General features: G+C 41.9%; 1 protein-coding gene across 5 annotated transcripts in view; it reads right to left on the reverse strand.

Annotated features, from left to right (window-relative positions):
- Window positions 1-14,086, reverse strand: part of RAPGEF2 (Rap guanine nucleotide exchange factor 2) — a 364,888-nt gene that overhangs the window by 273,139 nt on the left and 77,663 nt on the right. The gene's annotated exons all lie outside the window — the stretch shown is intronic.

The following is a 14,086-nucleotide window of genomic DNA, read 5'->3' on the forward strand; positions in this document are numbered from 1 at the left end:
ATAAAATAAAGTTTAAAAAATAAATAAAAGTGTCTTGCTTAAATATATGTGGATTTACTATGCATTAACTCCAAAACAGAAACACTGTGGAAGGTAAAGGGCAAAGAATGGTAGGGCTAGAAGATGATTTATCCCTAAAAGGTCAATAGAGAGTTTAAAAATGGTGTACATTATATATTCTGTTGGAAAACAGAGGGCCTGATTGAGATGGGCACCTAATGATGATACCACACACAAGCAGCCTATGTTTTAGGTCTGTGCATGTAAATAAATTCCTGAGGATTAACATAGCCAGACCTGGTAACAGGGACTCAGATCCTGATGTGCGACAACATCCTTACATGGCTTGAAAATTTGCTTTCAGTATTATTTACATCATACATAGATGGGCTAAAAGGAGCTGTACATTAACATAAAAACCTAAAAGTCTAAATAATTGATGGGATCTTCCTAGTGTAACAGTAAGCTGCCTTTACTTTAACTGGTATGCGCACGCAGACCACAAACCTATAAAACACCATGTAAGGCATCTGGTCAAATAGGCCATGAAAATATAAATGGATATGAATACATTTACAGTATATGCACTATGCAGTAAAATCATCAATACGTTGTGCATATGTGGAATATCTGGGGCTGGGCATCAGAGCTGAAGAACCTGAACTCACATCTCAGTGATCCAGAGGCAAAGGGGAGATTGGATTCCTGGCTGTGGACAGAGCTGGAGCCTGTCCAGTGGTAGATTAAGGTCCACATGGGCCTGAAGCTGAAATTTACAAAAGGCCTATTGTGTGCTGCCTCAAGGGGTGTGACTAGTGATGTGGTGGGATATGACCAGTGCTGTGGGAGTGTGGTCTGCACAGGGGGTGTGGCTAGCACCTTCCTTTAGTCACCTCAGCTGCACTCCCCACTCCGCTTAGATCAACAGTGTACTGTGAAAGTCTACAAACAAAAGGAAATACCCCTTACTAATGTGACAAAAAAAGAAAAATGGCACTTAGTGATTGGAAAGGTAGCTTTCCTCTTCAGTTTTTGTACCCGGAAGTGATGTGAAGTGAGGGCGGAAGTGCAGTTCCAGGCCCATACAGTCCACCAAAAAAACACAAACTGTACCCTCGCGTGCTAGCTTCGCTCACCACAGGTTTATGTATCCCCTCCACATGGATGGTAGGGAATGACGTTGGACAGTAACTGATGACGTCTGAGTACATAAACTGAAGGGGATCTATCCACTTCCCTTAGTGATCACATGAATTTGAACCCTCTCATTTTCGGGAATTGATCCTGGCACACCCCAAAATATGTCCTGACATGAGGAATCACTATAGGTACCCCCGATTTGGCCTTCTGCATATTGTCGGGATTTTTAAATAGCCGCGGCAGGTGTTTTTTCCCGACTTTGATGAAGAATAGCACTTTGTTTTATGGGGGGCAAAAATTAACTATGCCCATCAAATTTGGGGTACATAAAAATGGGTGCAAGCATATTTTTAAGTCCCTAAATTCCATTTTGAAAATTCTTAAAAAATGCACCTGCCGCTACCATCCGCATTCTTTTAAACACCTGCCGCATACTTGGGAACCCCCCTGAATTAATTTTGTTATTTAAAAACTTTTCCCCTCTATGTTTTTTTGTTAACCCCAAAATTCAAATACATTTTTTTGGGTGTCCCTATTTTTTTATTTATTTTTTACTTTTTTTACACAGTTAATTTTTAGGGGCTATTCCCAGGGGTGCAGGCTATTTTTTTAAGCCTGCACCCCTAGACCCCAATTCTGCACTTTTTTTCGCCATGTAAAACATGGTGAAAACTTATCCCCGGTTTTTCACTGGCGAAAAGTCTTTGAATTTGAATACGGGAATAATTAAAACAGGCGAAAATTACGTCATCGGCGATTCCGACATTTTGCTTCAAATTGAATATGGCCCATAGTCTCTGATTGTCATTAAGGTAACAATTGTGCTTTGTCTTTCGTTCCTATTAGGCAGAGGTTTCAGATCACTTTAAAATCAGAAACCATGTTCTTCCAATCCTGCATATAAGATAGATCTACTACAGTTCAAAGGGCTACTGAAATCTCTTCAAGATATAGGCTGGCCTGCTGGCAATCGTTTCAATTTAGCCATTGTTCACCTTATTATTTCACAAAATATCAGACAAGGGGGCACAGGATGAAACTGCTGAATGTATGCTGTAATAACAGTGATTTTATAGACATCACTAAATAGCATTCTTGGCAACAACAACCAGGCAGCTGCTATTTGTCAGCTATACCCATACTATGTCACATACTTCTCCTGGCTGTTCAAAATATGCATTTATCAAAGACTACTCACATTTTTTTACAATAATAACTCTATACCAATGAAGCATATACCATGTGTAACCATTAAGGCTTCTAACTGGGAATATTGTCTCTTAGCTTTGATCTGTATGAGTGAGCTTCTAAAACATTGAACGGATTCAATTTAAATAAACCATTTATTGATTTATGCCATGGTGTAGGAAATCTGTAGCCAGTCTTACCTTTATGATATAATGTAAGGATAACTATATATATATATATATTGTAGAGAACAGGTGCCTAGGCCTCCTGCCTTAATGAAGCATGCACTGTCAGAGTCCACGGATTAACAAAGTTACCCCAAGCCTTGCAGATCTAGGAGACACACTGCTATAAGAAGTTCAGCCTCATAATCCCTTGTGCGTGATGTAAGAAGATTAGAAAATGCATACTGTCACCTTCTGGCTGAGAGTCACTGAAATGGCTTTGACAGAAATGCAGTTTTGTGTGAAAGGTGCCAATGTGGGCATACTGTACCAGTGATGCTGCTTAGAGTCACATAGAAAACACCTACATACTAAAGGTGGATGCTAACTACTAAGCCTGCCATAAGAGTATGGTACCTATTGGAACAGTTCAGGTACCCAATCCAAATGGTCAAGTAGATGGCTAATCTAAAACTCACATTCAAGTAGTTTACTCAATGTATAAAGGAAAACAGTGGACATACAAAAATATAATGGAGGATTTGCATGGTTATAAAAGATGGATTTGCATTGTTATGTAAAAAACAACAATAACTTAATGCTACACACAAAGTGAAGTAAATACTCAATTTAAAAGAAGTCTAACTTGGATAATACTAGGAGGGAAGTAAATGAGATGCTCTAAGTATACAGGGAATAGAAAAGCAAAGGAGGGTAAGCTTTAGGGCAAACGATAAGTAGGTGATTCAAATGCAAGTTACAAACTGTACAAACTGATCAAAGAACAAAATAAGCAATATACTGCTGGAGCTTTATAGGCAGGGCCGGATTAAGGCTTGTGGGGGCCCCGGGGCAACTAAGTTGAGGGGGCCCCACCAATAAAATTGAAGCCCCACCGCCACTGCTATTATTATGCACCTTACCTCCGGGCTCTTTTAAATGCACCCCCACCACTCCCAACTTCTGAAATCTGCTGTAAACACACCCCTACACCACCTCTGTATGTATTCCCCCCCAGCAACTCTCTACCAGTTCTTAAATGTCCACTCCACCCCCCTGGCACCAAATGTACTCACCCATCGTTCCTCTCACTGACTCTTCGTCTCTCCATCTCTGCTCTGACAGGCGGCTGCAGCGATGTAACGTCATCAAACAGCTGCCGGAAGCACAGCATAGTCGAGGATCAGTGCCAGCGGCCCCCATATCGAGTAGGACACTTTAGTTCTGTACCCCCACAAACACGGCGCTGCCCGGCAGCATTGCAGACATGAAATAGCACACTGCGATGCTGCCGGGAGCCGGCCAGGAAGGGTGCAGAGTAGATCGAGTTGGGACAATGGTTTCCTCAGTGTGGGGGCCCCTAGACAACCGCCCCGTGTGCCCTGCCTATAATCCGGCCCGGTTTCCAGGGTTAACTCAATATACCAAGAGAGCATTTTTCTTTATATCTGTAGTGTATGGACAGCCAACCTACAGCCGAATATAAAGCGCAGTGATGGGTGGAGAAGGGGATAATATTGCGGCAAGCTATATTCATTTGACCAATGTATGTTCAATGGTTGTATATAAAGTCAGTGTGATCAATTATGGAAAATAATGTAGACTGAACGTAGGTGGCATAACCTTAAGAAAAGTCCTTGTTCTGCCTAGGGAACTAGACTGGGAAGGCTGCATAGTAAGTTGGTATATGTTATATGCAAGGTACATGAACAAAAGTTAGCTCTGCAATGGCAAGGCAGTTATTGAGACTTGCAGTATCTTGATTGTAGTTGATAGTATTGCTGTTAGATTATTTTTCAGAGGTGTTACCTGTAATTGTGCCAGATATTTGCTATATTGTACACCAGAATGTGGTAGGGCAATTGGAAGCAAATACTGAATTTAGAGCAGGGATTGGCCAGACTTTTGGACTCTGTGATCTACTTTTAAAGCTAAAAACCTTTTGTGATCTACCAAGCCTGAAAAAGGGCCACGGCATGCAAAAAGGGGGAGTGACCTCACAGCAAGGGACTACACACAGTAGTGCCCCTTATACACAATGCACACACTAGTACCCCTTATGCAATGTCCACTGTAGTAGTGCCCCTTATGCAATGCCTCCGGTAGTAGTGCCCCTTATGCAATGCCCCAGTAGTAGTGCCCCTTATGCAATGCACCCAGTAGTAGTGCCCCTTATGCAATGCCCATTGCACATATAAGACAGACACACACACACAATACTTACCTGAATCCCCGCTCCTGCACCTGCCACCATCCTACTGCAGTGCTCCTCCTGCTCGGCACTATGGAAGAGATGTCATGATGTCTCTCCCATAGTGCCCACTGCAGGAGCCTGAAGGCGGAGCTCAGGAGTGAGCTCCAGCCTCCTCTGCAGGGAAGGAGCTGTCGGGCGCCCACTGATAACATAATCTCATCAGGCATCTGGCAAATGGAGTGGCCCAGCGCCGGCTAAGCTCATTGTGTTGGCTCTGAGTGCAGCAGCCAATAAGAATCAGTCTGACTCTTGATGTCCATCGCGAAAGACAGGTCGCGTGTCCGCAGTCAACCGGTTGATCGCAATCGACGTTTTGGCCATCCCTGAATTAGAGCGATAACAAACATAGGGTCTGATACAGAGCCGTTCGTAAGCGGCCGCTCGTTCGCTCCGAGCGATGTTCGCACAACTGCGCATGCGTATGGGTCGTAATGCGCATGCGCCAACCAGTCAGTGCGGTCGGAAATCGAGCGCTCGCAAAATAGCAAGTGCCTGCTAATTTGAGTGACAGGATGAGGCGTTTGTGGGTGATAACAGGGGAAGGTGCTTGAAAACGGGGAGTGGAGATCCGAACGCAGGCGTTGCAAACGGTCAAAACGGCCGTTTTAAGGGTGTGCATAATTAACAAAACAGCGTCATCGACCACGTCACTTGGTTGTTTCTTAGCCTGAACTGTTCGCATGATTGCGGTAGGAAAATCCAACCACAAACACTGCGAGCAGTTCAGACGCCTTTCGATGTACTCGATTAATCAAATAAATAGCGGAGATGATGTAGGATGCGAGCGGCCAGGGGGCGTCTTTACAAAATAGCGAGCGTATGTTTTGTTCGCTCGCTCAGACATAGAGGCGTCAACAGACCGCAAAGAGCGAGCGCTCAATTTAAATAGCCGGCCCCTTTTTCTAAAATAGTTGTTTACTTACAGGTCATAACACTATTCAGCCATAACATTAAAACCACCTGCACAAAAACATTAGTAGCAGATCCTTTAAGTCCTGTAAGTTGTGAGGTGAGGCCTCCATGGCTCTGACTTTTTTCAACACATCCCACAGATGTACAATCGTATTGAAATATGGGGAATTTAGAGGCCTTGAAGTCAATACCTTGAACTCTTTGTCATGCTCCTCAAACCATTTCTGAGCAATTTTTGCAGTGTGGCAGGGTGCATTATCCTGCTGAAAGAGGCCACTGGGATCAGGGAATACTACTGTCATGAAGCAGTGTACTTGGCCTGCAACAATATTTAGGTATGTGGTATGTGTCAAAAGTTACATCCACATGATTGCCAGTACCCAAGGTTTCCCAGTGGAACATTGCAAAGAACTTCACACTTCCTCCGTAGGCTTGCCTTCTTTCCATGGTGCATTCTGGTGCCATCTCATTCCCAGGTAAATGACACACATGCACCTGGCCATCCACATGATGTAAAAGTAAACATGACATTGCTCCATGGCCCAGTTCTGATGCTCACGTGCTCACATTGTAGGCACTTTCAGCGCTGGACAGGGGTTAGCATGGGCACTCTGACCAGTCTCCAGCTACGTAGCCCCATACACAACAAGCTGCGATGAACTGTGTGTTCCGACACCTTTCTATCACAGCCAGCAGTAACTTTTTTAGCAATTTGTGATACAGCAGCTCTTATGTGGGATCAGACCAGATGGGCTAGCCTTCACTGGCACCACTGAGCCTTGGGTGCCCATGATCCTGTCACCGGTTCACCAGTTGTCCTTCCTTGGACCACTTTTGGTAAGTATTAACCACTGCATACCAGAAAAATCCCACAATTCTACCATCTTGGAGATGCTGTCGCAGAAGTTTAGCCATCACAATTTGGACCTTGTCAAGGCAGCTCAGATACTTACACTTACCTATTTTGCCTTCTTCTAATAAATCAACTTCAAGCACTGACTGTTCACTTGCCGCCTAATATATCCCATACCTTGACAGGTGCCATTGTAACATGATAATAAATGTTATTCGCTTCTCGTGTAATTTTAATGCTATGGCTGATGGGTGAATACGTTAAAAAAGAATGTAGTCTAAGGCATAACATATTACAAGGGAAACACAGTATTCCAGCAAAGGCAAAATGATTGGCAGAATATAGTGCAATAATTTTGTGTCCAAGTATCGAGTGTGTGAGTGAAATAAAAGTATTAGTGTCATTTTAGTAGGCTATAGGTAAGGGCTGAAGGTAACGCTGCAGCGCAATGCTAGCTCCATGGGTATGTACCATGTTCTAATAGTATACATATGATATTTTTATTGCGTCTCTAACTGTAAAGTAATCTGTGTTCCTTTGTTCTACTCTTATATACTTTGACTGCAGATAAGAACCTTTTGGCCCATCTAGTCAGTCCTTCTCTTCTATAATGTTTAACAGATTTGTAAGAACTAATCCTAAAAAATATGCACTCTATGGTCCTGATTCAGAGTCGGACACACGTTCAAAAGTGGACACTTCCCGTGATTTCTTGTGGACACTTCTCGTGATATTCTGCATATTGCCTGCATGTTCCAGAAACACAGTCTGCACAGGTGTGCCCCAAAGTGTCCACTGTGGTAGGGATCTCAGTACGAGTCGTACCACGAGTGGACATGGGCATTAGTGGGTGGCAACTGGGTGGTTACTGTACATATGGAACACGTATCTCGTGGGAGAGTCATGGGCATGTTGAGGGCCTGTATCCCAACTTCTGTGCTTGTTTGAGACGTGTGGTCGGAGATGGGATATCTGTTTCAGATGGATCTTTTGCACATGCTGATACTAACGATGATGGCTGCGGCTGGAAAAACAGTGGGTGGAGCGATGCATACACATGAAGACAGCTGGATACTAGCATAGATGGACAGATACTCGTATTAGTATAAGGTGGTAAATCTGGTAGCCGCAGATGTTCGCATATGACGCACTTTGCGTCAGACTCAGAATTAGGCCCTTTATACTAATTGCACTCCAGCAATGTTTACATCCAGGAATTATTCTCCCTTACAGTGCCCCCTCAATTTAATTATTATATAATCTTATGAACATCAATTAATGACCCTCCATTACCTTCCCCCCAATAAGCTGACAGAATAAAAACAAATGCACACGGAACACGTACCACAGGATTCCTTTAATAAGTTATTTCCACTAAGTAACAGTATGAGTGTTATTACCCAGTCAGCATCGATCACTACCATATATTGCCAGTGGATTCTGTTCCCAAGGTAAGGAAGTACCAAAAATGAATACAATAACAAAAATAAGATAGATGAATCGCCTTCAGTGAGTAAATTAAAAGACAGCTACAAATTGAGGCCAGTCACAAGCCATACGTTGGGAATTAGACAGTGTGTGTGATCTAATAATACTATGGCTCCGGAGAATGGGCTTATTTCTCTAGAAGTGTCTGGTATATAGCCACATTGCCTTTCTGATAACACATGATGCAGGATGCAGCTTCAAATAGCAGATCCTAATGACAGACCTGTATCAATATGGCATATGACGTAAATTGTCTGCCTAATTAACCAAGTACTAAAACCGGCCAGCTTCCATTCCAAATCAAGACAGCTTGTTAAATGCTTTCAAGAACTACAAAAGCAACCTAAATCTCTCTTGTATTATGTCAGTTTATGGACTATTTTGTTATTGTCTATTGAAAGGCATCTAAAATGCATTTACTGCAACAATGTGTTTTAAATAGGGACGTGCAGGCTCGGATAGGTTTGAATTTTCCCGCCAAGTTGGGATTTTTCCCGCCAAAAATCGGGTCTTAGAAAGAGGCAAAACGTCATCTATCATGGACAAAAATCATCATTCCTGGACAAAAGTCCATGGAAGATGATGTTTGCCCATGAAAGATGACGTTTTGCCTCTTTCTGAGACACGATTTTTGTCTTGAAAAATCCGAACTTGGTGGGTAAATTCAAACCTATCCGAGCCTGCACATCCGTAGTTTTAAAGCAAATGTTTAGAACTAAAAGGGTCTACATTGGGAACTTTAGCAGCAATAATATCGGTACTCCAATAGTCCCAAAGAATATGACATTATTTATAGTCTTAAGTAACTTTATATAAGGAAGGCTTGAGGGTACAATTAGTCTGGCGTTGTAGTTCCATAAAACATGCTTTTACCAGTTCATTTACAGTCAGGTGCATAAATATTGGGACATTGACAGAATTATCATATTTTGGCCTCTATTCACCACCACAATGGCTTTGAAATGAAACAAACAAGATGTGCTTTAACCGCAGACTTTCAGATTTAATTTGAGGGTAATTACATCCAAATCAGGTGAACGGTGTAGGAATTACAACGGTTTCTATATGTGCCTCCCACTTTTTAAGAGGCCAAAAGTAATGGGACAAACTAAACAATCCTAAATCTAACTTTCACTTTTTAATACTTTGTTGCAAATCCTTTGCAGGCAATTACAGCCTGAAGTCTGGAACGCATAGACATCACCAGACGCTGGGTTTCATGCCTGGTGATGCTCTGCAAATGTCTTCAGTTCCTGCTTGTTCTTGGGGCATTTTCCCTTCAGTTTTGTCTTCATCAAGTGAAATGCATGCTCAATCGGATTCAGGTCAGGGGATTGACTTGACCATTGCATAACATTCCACATTTTAGCCTTAAAAAACTCTTTGGTTGCTTTTGCAGTATGCTTCGGGTCATTGTCCATCTGCACTGTGAAGCGCCGTCCAATGAGTTCTGAAGAATTTGACTGAATATGAGCATATAATGTTGCCCGAAACACATCAGAATTCATTCTGCTGCTTTTGTCAGCAGTCACATCATCAATAAATACAAGGGAACCAGTTCCATTGGCAGGCATACATGCCCACGCCATGACACTACCACCACCATGCTTCACTGATGAGGTGGTGTGTTTTGGATCATGATCAGTTCCTTTCCTTCTCCATACTCTTCTCTTCCCATCACTCTGGTACAAGTTGATCTTTGTCTCATCTGTCCATAGGATGTTGTTCCAGAACTGTAATGGCTTTTTAGATGTTGTTTGGCAAACTCTAATCTGGTCTTCCTGTTTCTGTGGCTCACCAATGGTTTACATCTTGTGGTGAACCCTCTATATTCACTCTTGTGAAGTCTTCTCTTGATTGTTGACTTTGACACATATACACCTACCTCCTGGAGAGTGTTCTTGATTTGGCCAACTGTTGTGAAGGGGTTTTTCTTCACCAGGGAAATAATTCTTCTGTCATCCACCACAGTTGTTTTCCGTGGTCTTCCGGGTCTTTTGGTGTTGCTGATCTCTCCGATGCGTTCTTTATTTTTAAGAATGTTCCAAACAGTTGATTTGGCCACACCTAATGTTTTTGCTATCTCTCTGATGGGTTTATTTTGATTTTTCAGCCTAATGATGGCTTGCTTCACTGATAGTGACAGCTCTTTGGATCTCATATTGAGAGTCGACAGAAACTGATTCCAAATGCAAATGTCACACCTAGAATCAACTTCAGACCTTTTACCTGCTTAATTGATAATGAAATAACGAGGGAATAGCCCACACCTGTCCATGAAATAACTTTTGAGTTGATAGTCCCATTACTTTTGGCCCCTTAAAAAGTGGGAGGCACATATAGAAACCGTTGTAATTCCTACACCCTTCACCTGATTTGGATGTAATTACCCTCAAATTAAATCTGAAAGTCTGTAGTTAAAGCATATCTTGTTTGTTTCATTTCAAAGCCATTCTGTTGGTGAATAGAGGCCAAAATATGATAATTCTGTCAATGTCCCAATATTTATGCACCTGACTGTAGTTTACTTTTTCTTTCTTCAATTTATTATTTTATTTCTTTTTCCTTGCACTGTCCCACTAGCTCCTTGGTGCCGGAATTTTATTTTGAACAGTAGAATCATTTTTCATCTTGTTGGTGGTACATACACTATATGAAGGTATGCAAATGGTCATCGAGCAATGCAACGTAGTGGTTACTGGTCAATGGTTTGTTCAAGCAGACTTTCGAGCCCAACCCATGCCACGTGAACACACCAGCTCGAAACAACTGGAACCGTGACTCATTGGACCATGCCACATGTTAATAGTCCTCCAGGGTCCAATTAGCAATGTCACAAGCCCAGGTGAAGTGCTGTGTTCGGTGTTGTAAAGTTAACAGGGGCACAGTTAACAGTTGGTCTCTTGCTCCCATATCCCGTGGACGCTGCACTGACCTGCTGGATATGCATCTGGTAACTCCTGCATTGAATGTGTATGTGATTTGAGCGAGTGTCGCTTGTCTGTTACCATGGACAATTTTGGCCAGACACCGCTGGTCACTATCATTAAGCACCCGTGGTCAGCCACTGCGCTGTCCACAGTGGGTGGTAATGCCTTCCATAAGGTACCATCCATCGGGCACCCACTATCATGCCCTGTTCGAACTCCAATAATTCATGTCAATTTGCCATGAGCAGCCTAGCTGATGTCAGATTACAAATGATGCAGATTGCAAATGATGCAAGTCTGGGCATTTCCAAGATGTCACAGTACAGCAACACCACACATCATTATCTTTACATTACTGCTATCTTATGACTTTTAGTACTTCAGTGTATATATCTATAGACATGGAACATTGTAGCTCTGCAGCTGGGGCTAATGAGAAGAATATTTAATGCTCTACAGGGAAAGAATGGATCGTACCTTTTGCTGAGCACTTCCATCTCATTAATTTTCTTTTTCCTGGAACATGGCCCAGTGAACTGGGAAGAAAAAAGTTAGAGCCATTCTGCAGAAGTAACCATGGGTTTGTTAATAGTCTAATACCACTATACTAAGAGAAAATTACTCCTTACTACTGTATTACTGGTGTAAAAACAATTTCAGCTGACTATGCTTTGCAAATTGATACTAAATATATTTCAGTGTGAGATGCAGATGAAGTAAACAAGCTCATCATGATAAACACCAAACTATTGTACAAAACAAAGCGCTGATAAAATGTATTTGTTATACATAAATAAAATGGATTTGCCTCCTGTTATCAAAGTGGTGACTCTCAGATAATATTGAAGGTTCCACAACACCCTGATACTTCCTAATAACACTTCTGCATTATACTGCACTGCAGCATGGTTTTTACACAAACATTCCCGACTATTCTGTATCCACTAATAAATGTGTGGTTCACTGCAAACAAAACCATGGCTCTATAAAAACATGCTATGGCAATACAAAGAACCCGAGGAAAGAAACATTGTCAATTCCATTAAGGTTATTCTTTTGAACCACTTAGAAAAAAAAGTGGAAATAAAAAAAACAGGAATATTCACAGTTCTCACATTACAGAAAGTGAATTGGGAACCAGCTCTTCCCCTAATTTCTTTGGAGAAAAGCAATGGGGTTAGTGACAGCACAGACAGGCAAGTTTCACTTCTGCACAAGAAGAATTTGTGGTACAGCTACATTAACTGATACACAAACATTGTCAGCTCAGCTGGAAGGAGAACAAATAACTACTTTTGTTCCCGGAAAGTACTCCCATTTTGCTACAGTGTACCAGTCACAACACTCATTTTCTGGAGTGATCCAATTGTCATGAAAATATAGCCAATGAAGGAACTAGGAAGCATAGACGGGTGTGGTACATATGGCGACAATCAGCATGTCGACATGGTCTGAATATATACATTCACAATGTCAACACTGACAAGTCGACATTGTAAATGCCAACTGTTGGCATGTTGACATATACATTTAAGCCCTAACACTTATCTCAGCTTAATAATGCATACACACGGTCAGATTTAACAGGACGATATAAACGATAACGATATCGTTTATCTCGTCCATTTTTTGGCCCCTTTCAACCCCCAAACGACGAACGATGCGCGGGCACGGATGGTCGATAACGACCATCACCCGTGCATGCAGTCCAATCTGGTCTATATCAACCAGGTTACTAAAGGGAGCGATCGCGGGTCATTATAGTAATAAGGATGTTGGTGCTGTGCTTGATGATCGATATCGATCATCCAGCACATGCAGGATGATCAGACAATGATATAGTTATCTTTGTCTGATCTGACCGTGTGTATGCACCATTAGACTAACAGGAGCTGTAACATTGTGCCCGTCTACACAGACAATGTCTACATTTTTACTGTCAACATTTTGACTATATATCAGCAGAGTCATCAGACATGTCATGATTAATTAGCTGCCGTAATATACATAATTTATATAGCACTTTTAGATTTTAAAAAAATACATAAACTATGAACATAATAGGTTAGAATTGCATGAAATACAGAAACCATGAATAGAATACAAAGGTGTGGTAGCCATTTTGAGTCATCAGTTGCAGGATTATTCATCCTACCCACAATGGATCCAGGTGAGGCAGCCATTTTAGGCGCAATACATAGGATTACACTTTGCAGAATAGACAATGCCTGACACATAATGTGGGAGATAAAAATATTAAGCAAGATCCTTGCAAAATCATCAGAACCATGCGTTGTTCATTTTACATAATAGAGTACCAGGCAAGGCAGCAGTGTTGGGCGCACTACATTGTGCGATAAGACATACAAGGATAAAATTAACAGTGACTTACAAAGTACCCACTGCATAAAATAGTTCAACTGGATGCTCATCATGCCCTGGAAAGTACATAATGTTCTTCCTAATCACAGACTAATCCAAAACTTGTAGAGGATATCATGGTGTAACAATAAAATATTTTGTATGGATGCAGTTGAACATGTCCTAGTGTAACCCTTTCATATTTACCTACTCTCCCAAAAGGTGTGGGAGACTCCTGATTGTTTATGTAGTATCCCACTCCCCTAGAAGAGTGGGTGTAACTCCCAAATTCTGCCCACTTCCTAGTGAAGTGGGCAGAATGAGGAGATAATACCGGCAACTGCGGGACTGTATGGAGAGGGCAAGCTAAAATTAAGCGAAATGCATCGTTTTAGCCCCAGGGGTGGTGCCTAATGACATAAAGTGCCCAGCCCTGCCCCCTGCCCCCAAAGTGGTAATTTTCATCTCCCTTCCAGGCTCCTCCTGGAGAGACCATACTGTGTGACTGGATCATACAGCCCCACCAAACACGTTTCCCATTGCAATCTGCAGGACCAATAAAGAATCTGTGGCACTTACATTCAGGTATCAAACTCTTATTTTCCAATAGACTGTGCACTTGAGTGTGAGGCCCTGTTAGCTCCGTCACTACACGGTCCTCTTTAATTACTGTGTATGTTTCCATTGTAAAGATCTGCAGAGCATGCTGGTAATATATAATTATATTTTAAAATGACCCAAAATGGTATTACTATTTAGGAGCAGTAATACATTCTATAGGCATAGCTGTGAAGAA

This window comes from Taudactylus pleione, unplaced genomic scaffold, assembly GCF_031769625.1.
Source record: "Taudactylus pleione unplaced genomic scaffold, aTauple2 ptg000170l, whole genome shotgun sequence".
Taxonomy (NCBI): domain Eukaryota; kingdom Metazoa; phylum Chordata; class Amphibia; order Anura; family Myobatrachidae; genus Taudactylus; species Taudactylus pleione.